This window comes from Mus caroli, unplaced genomic scaffold (genome assembly GCF_978045245.1).
Source record: "Mus caroli unplaced genomic scaffold, Mus_caroli_1 scaffold_5, whole genome shotgun sequence".
In the NCBI taxonomy this organism is placed as follows: domain Eukaryota; kingdom Metazoa; phylum Chordata; class Mammalia; order Rodentia; family Muridae; genus Mus; species Mus caroli.
In genome coordinates, this window is record NW_028227260.1 from 33,529,199 (window position 1) to 33,536,504 (window position 7,306).

The 7,306-nt window shown below is 39.3% G+C and overlaps 1 pseudogene; it reads left to right on the plus strand.

The window, feature by feature from the left end:
- Positions 1 to 3,070: 3,070 nt before the first annotated feature.
- LOC110286392 (acyl-protein thioesterase 1 pseudogene) lies at positions 3,071 to 3,657 on the plus strand (annotated as a pseudogene).
- The last annotated feature ends 3,649 nt before the right edge of the window (positions 3,658 to 7,306 follow it).

The following is a 7,306-nucleotide window of genomic DNA, read 5'->3' on the forward strand; positions in this document are numbered from 1 at the left end:
CTGCATAAGAAATGCATTGAAACTTCTTCAGTCTGGTGGTTCCTCCTTCTTAGCTAGAAGACAACAAGGCAAAGGCAACCAAAATATTTTCAATGTTCCTAGAAGCATCACAATTCTGTGACTATGTGTGTGCCAAAACCTAGGTTTCACAATACTCCATTTTAGACAACTGGCGGCGGGGAGGGTGTGTGTGTGCCTCGGTCTCCAGATATTTATGTCTTCTTATCTAAGGATAAAAGAGCGTGAAACCTGGACTGAGTAGAAATGTTCTCCCCCACCCCCGCAAGGTGCTAGTCTTTTCTCATTTTGTTGTATTACAAATAAATCTTTTTTTTTTTCTTCTCCCAACAGCTTGTCTGTGTTTCTCCAGGTCCCCTTTCAGACATGAGTAAATGGACTCAGGTTGAGTAGCAATATTAACTTGGCCTATTCTTCATGTGATACTTTATGCAATCCTTATATAATTATGGTGCCCCAAGGCCTAGTTTTAAGGAGCTAATTTATCCCCCCCATTAATTATTTCAGTATTTCTAAAATGACATGTATGTTCAAGGGTACTCCCTACTGGCTCCTGAGTTGGTGAGCGTGTTTGGATGTTCTAGCAGGGGTACTCAGGCGCTCATGTAGTCTTAACCAAACTATAGTCTTCCCTTTATAGGGAGGGTTGATTCCTTCTCCTGAATGTATCTCTTCAGGAAAGAATCCACATGGCATGGTGAGGGAGCTTACTTCTACCTAGCCAGTCAGATCAACTGAATAAACCCAGGTAATTGATGAGATGACAGATTTTTACATCCCCCTGAATTTGTAACTGTCTGAACAATAACTTCATATTCTGCTTAATACACAGCAAAAATCCTCTTCATTCTGTTTGGTCTACTATAGACACTAGATATCTGTCAATGCGTAGTTTGTAGTAATTTTTTTTCTTTTCTTAAAATAGTTTTCTTACACACAATATATTCTAATTATGTTTTCTCTTCCTTTGCACATCCCAGTTCCCCCCCCACCCCAATCCGGATTCACACTCTTTCTGTATCCCTAAGAAAACAAACAAGCTTCTAAATAATAGTAATAATAATAAAGCAAACTAACATAAAATGAAAACAAACAAAATTGGAATAGGACCAAACAACCAATTTGAAAAAAAAAAAAAAAAAAAAGAGCCAAAGGCAAAGCACAAGAAGTGCATATATACACAGGAACATACAGGATTGCACACACAGGAAGCCAATCAAAACATACAACCAGAAGCCATAATCTATATACAAGATAGGGTAAAATAGAAAATAGTAGTAGTAGTAATGCCCTGACTTAACATTAGGAGGTGAGACAAACCTCTGAAGCTGCTGATGAGTTCATTTCTATTGGCCATCTACTTCTATGCACCATATCTACCTTTAGGAGTATTTTGTTTCAAGTACTCACAGGAGGAAATATGGAGACATATTGTGTGGAGCTGAGACTGAAGGAAAGGCCATCCAGCGACTGCCCCACCTGGAGATCCATCCCATATACAGCCACCAAACCCAGACACTATTGTGGATGCCAACAAGAGCTTGCTGACAGGAACCTGATAGAGCTGTCTCCTGAGAGGCTTTGCCAGAGCCTGACAAAGACAGGTGAATGTTTGCAGCCAACTATTGGACTAAGCATGGGGTCCCCAATGGAGGAGTTAGAGAAAGGACTGAAGGAGCTGAAGGGGTTTGCAACCCCATAAGAAGAACAACAGTATTACCCAACCAGAACCCCCAGAGCTCCTAGGCACTAAACCACCATCCAAAGAGTACATACACATGGAGGGTCCCATGGCTTCAGGTGCATATGTAGCAGAGGATGACCTTGTCAGACATCAATGGGAGGAGAGGCCCTTGGTCCTGGGAAGGCTCTATGCCCCAGTATAGGGGAATGCCAGGATGAGGAGTGGGCAGGTAGGTGGGGGAGCACCCTCAAAGAAGGAGGGGGAGGGAGGATGGGATATCCTTCTGGAAGGGAAACTGTGAAGGAGGATAATATTTGAAATGTAAATAAATAAAATATCCAAAAAAAAAGAGTGTTTTGTTTCCCCAGTGAGACTCCCTTGGAGAAAACAAATTTTTCACAGGTGGTTATCAATTGGACATAGCTTGTAGGATTTTTTTTTAAAATACCAAAACACACCAAGGAATTCCCTTCAAACTGTAGTCAACTGGAGACCACTGCTAGTGTATAGTGCAATCACCCTCCCCTTTTAAAATAAACCATACACTTTTGTAAATCATTTAAATTATCTAATTGCTTTAAAAAGTATAGAAGCTTCTTTATTTCTGGGAGGTAACTATCTTGTTACATCTGCTCTCTTGTTCTTTGAATCCAGATTCTGTTATCCAGAATGCCAGCTACATAGAATTCATTTAAAGCCTGCTAACAGTACCAAACAAAGAGATAACGTCAGGAGAAAGCTCAGCATAACATTTTGACTCTGTGTAAAAAGTATATTTGTCTTATTGTGTAAGGCATCCAAGAGTTCACCCCTGCTAGTCTGTTTCCCATCCTCTTATTTCTAAGTGCAGCTTCTCAGGGTGGGAATGAATGCTTTCTGATTTTGCAGTTAGAAGTTAATAAAGGAAAAACTCATTCTCTCCAATGGCGTCTCACTGGGTATATAAACCATACTTAAAGAGAGGCCCCATGACCAGTAGTAGAGGGCCAACACAAAACTAAATGATATTTTTGAAGATTTTCACCTCATATTGCTGTGTTTGGGTATTAAAAATATTACCGGTCTTTTGCTTGTACACTGTTGTTTCTGATTTAGTGTTTTTATGATTCTGTGTGTGTGTGTTTGTGTGTGTGTGTGCGCACGCACATTTTTTCTTTTTTTTTTTCTAAAAATAATCTGGTTTGTTTGTTTTATTTGTCTGTGTGTTACCTAAAGGGAAAAAGAAAAGAGGCATGGAGGTTGATGGGTGAGGAAGTGTGGAGGATCTGGGAGGAGTTGGTAGAGGGGAAAATATACATAATATAAGAATATATAATTGTCTGAGATAAGTTCCAAAATTATAAAATTTACTCATGGTTAAAACATGGAATGTTGAAAGGTAAGATAAAGAAAAACCTGTTTTAATGGTAAGCTCTGGGAACAAATTGTTCCCATGATAATATAGGTGATAATAAGTTTGCAACGTGGGATATAACTGCTCTTAATGTTCTTGCCACTGGACCAGTTACATTAAATGAGAATTTGACTACGCCTTCTTTGTTTGATTGTATTGGACTTTAGCCACATTCTCAAGATTATGAATCTACAATTAAACAGACAACAGAAATGGGAAAGCTCTGCTAGATCAAGAGATGAAGAATGGCATTCTTCTAACAATGATTTTAGGAGGATCTTCCCAGGGACCTATCAGTGATACTAATAGAGCTACTTCTATTCTCCAGGGCCATGGAGATTGTGATCCTTTAGTTCTCCTAAGGGTTGTTTCTCTTACTGTTCTGCAATGAAAATCACTGGTAAAAGCAGCCAATGTCATCTTTAAAGTCTATGGAGGCATGGCACACAGTTCATTTCAGCAAGAAATGATGGATGTCAAACAATTTATTGATATACTCATACATCAAATTAATTGTTGCCATTACAAGGCCTTATGTAGACTTACACCAGCTTCATTGTAGTACTATATAAACTTTTCCCTGTACCTGATCTTAAAACTTGTGATGTTTATAGTGTTAAAGTGTTTTGCAAATGAATACCAATGATACAGACTAAATGATAATGATTTCTCTTTATAGGGAATATATATATATATATATATATATATATATATATATATATATGATCCTTTAAGTTTCTATACATATATTTGTATTATAGGATCCAGAATGTACTAGTATCAAAGTAGGTGAAGTAGCTATCTGCTTCCTTTCAAATATAAATCAGCAAAATAAAATACTGCTACCAGATTTTTTATTACATGATTTGAAAATTACTAGAATGTTTCCTGAAAAAAAATCACTCAGGACTAAACAAGCAATTAAGATATAAGTGGCTTGTTAATTATGTAGTTTAGACTGTGACTTTAATTCACCATTGCTTAGTTACTAGTGTCTATAGATTTTAAAATGCATTCATGATGGTTGGAATACCTAACTCCTAGATGGTAAAGGAGGAAAAAATGTTTTCAAATACCGAAGAGGGTATTGCTTTGTTCAATTAACGATTTTTTATTTGACCATGTTTTTGACACTTCTATTTAATATTTTTTCTCTTTTCAAGGAAAAGTAGTATGTTCTTTCTTGATTTTTTTCTCATAACATACCAAATATTGTCTCTCTGCTATAGAAATCTATCAAGATATATTATAATTTTATATTGCTATCCACAGACATATAATATTTCAAATCTATGTAACTTCAAAAGAAGAAAAGCATTGCTTAAGTTCATTACATATTTCAAATAACTGCATCTTAGCCCAGATTTAGACCTATATAGATTTTAGAACCTTCAGTCCAGGTAATAATTCTGTGCTTTTATTTTTCTATAAAAAACTGAGTTAAATATTTTTGTGTGTTCAGAAATATTTGCAGCAGGTTTTAAAAACTAAGTTCTAAAATGATTAGATCTCCTTTAGAAAAGATTTTTTAAAAAAAAAAAATATTTTTTGGTTTTGATCTGTCTCTCCAGTCCTGCCATTCCCCTGGGCAACTCAGTAGAGCTAGCCCTGGTGGTGTGGATTCCCCAGAGCTGGCCTCAGTGGTGTGGGCACAGAAAAGCTGAATCTTTTGGGGAGGGTTCGGGAGAGCTGGCAGGCTCACCAACTCAGCTACTACCCAGGCTCAGATCCTGGGCTTTGAGCTGACCCACCCCACCATCTACCCCACCTATGAGCTGCTGGAGTGCATGAAAGGCCGAGTCCTTCAGATCCAACGCTGCAGGATCTACATGACAAAGGGCAACAACAGGGTATAGCAGAGGAGCCTGGTGAGGATCCAGCATTGGTTGTGTAGCAGAAGCCAGAGGCCTCAAACCAGACTAATGCTTTGTTGAAATAAACAGCAAGTAAGGTATTTGGATGAAAGGGTATATACTGTGTAAGATGATTATTTTTTTTGGGGGGGGGGATGTGACAATGGTGGAGGGCAGATATGGAAGGACTCAGAAAATGAGTGGGATTGTGGTGCATGATGGGAAGTTCACAAAACATCAATAAAGAAGTTTTAAGGATTTTTTTCTGTATATGTATTATTGGAAAAACTAGCTATTATACCTGATGAGCAATCAGTTAGCCACTTCTGCTTTATTTGTATTTGACAATGAACTAATTTAGAATTTTAATCGAGTTATATTTTAAAATTTAGCCTCCTATATAAATATTAAAATAGGAAATCGTTTGGTTTTAAATTGTTGAAATATACAGAATAGTGGGAAAATATTACAATGAAGTTCTAGGTACTAAATGTTAATTAGAATGTTTATACGTATGATATAGTTACCACACAGCTGGAAATGTAGCAAAAGCTATGGTTATTTATGAATTGTTAGTTTTCCTGCTGTATTTCAACTGACCAGATAATATTAAGAATGCTTCACTACTGAATGAAAAATAGGTCAAGACAGAAATTAAGAAAGAAATTAAAAACCGCTGGGCGTGGTGGTGCACGCCTTTAATCCCAGCACTCGGGAGGCAGAGGCAGGCGGATTTCTGAGTTCGAGGCCAGCCTGGTCTACAAAGTGAGTGCCAGGATAGCCAGGGCTACAAAAACAGAATTCTCCATGAAGGAAACATAAATGTCTGAGAAACACTTAAGAAATGTCAACATCATTCGTCATCAGAGAAATGCAAATCAAAACTACTATGAGATGTTTATTTTACACCACTCAGAATGGCCAAGATCAATTAAACAATAGCTCCTGCAGGCAAGGATGTGGAGCAAGGGAAAACTCATCCATTGCTGGTGTGAGTGAGTGTAAACTTGTACAATCACTATGAAAATCAGTTTGGCAGTCCCTCAGAAAGCTGGGAATAGATCTACCTCAAGATTCAGCTATACCACTGTTAGGCAGATGTCCAAAGGACAATTCATCCTATTACAGAGACACTTGCTCAACCATGTTTATTTCAGCTCTACAACATCTTTGATCTACAGTGATGACCCACCTGCAAGATGTGCAATAGTGGTACAAAGCTTTTAAGAGTAACCAACCAAGATCTGATTAGATTTAAGGTCCATTCCATGAGACGGGACCTATATCCAATACTGCTCAGGCAATCAAGAACCAAACACTTGATAGCTGAGAGACCTAGGGTAAAACCAAATACAACTGTTCTGCTAAAGGAATGTAGCATTCTGTTATACTTACAGATCAATGCCTTGCTCAGCTAACATCAGAGAAGATTCCTCCTGCAGCAGATGGGAATGAATACAGAGACCCAAAATTGGATAATCGGGGGTTGGGGAGAGACAGAGACAGACAAAGAGACAGATACCTTGGAACACTCAGTCCTAAATAGTGTGTCTGTATCCTTCCTGTCCCTCAGGGTTCATGGGACTCTGCAGAAAAGGAGGCAGAAAGATTGTAAAAGCCAGAGGAGATGGAGGGAAAAAAAAGTCTTCTAAAACCACCAGGACTGACACATATATGAACTCACAGAAATTGTGCCAGGATGCACAGGGCCTGTACAGATCTGTGACAGATGAGATCCCAGTACTGAGAGGAAACGTAGATACAAGCTCCCATCCTTAACTCAGAAGCTATCTCAAATTGAAAACCACTCACAAATGAAAATGAAAAATTATTTTTTCTCCAACATATTTTCACTAGGGATAGAAACTACTCTTAAGAGCAGGCCTCAGGCTCAGCAGTAGACGCCCAGCCAAAAGAAACCAACTCAACAGCAGCAACCTTGGAGGTTCTTGGAGGTTCTTTGTCTCATAATGTGAAGTCGAGACTTTAAAAAAAAAATTTACCCTTAGAGGTTAACCCTCTCCCTCTCCCTCTCCCTCTCCCTCTCCCTCTCCCTCTCCCTCTCCCTCTCCCTCTCCCTCTCCCTCTCCCTCTCCCTCTCCCTCTCCCTCTCCCTCTCCCTCTCCCTCTCCCTCTCCCTCTCCCCCTCCCCCTCCCTCTCCCCCTCTCCCTCTCTCCCCCTCCCCCTCCCCCTCCCCCTCTCTCCCTCTCCCTCTCCCTCTCTCCCTCTCCCCCTCCCCCTCCCCCTCCCCCTCTCCCTCTCTCTCCCCCTCTTCTGTGGGCCTCTGTGTTTGTCCCCATCTACTACAAGAGAAAGCTTCTGGGTTTGTGTTTGTATGGGATTCCTTTCTGTGTGAA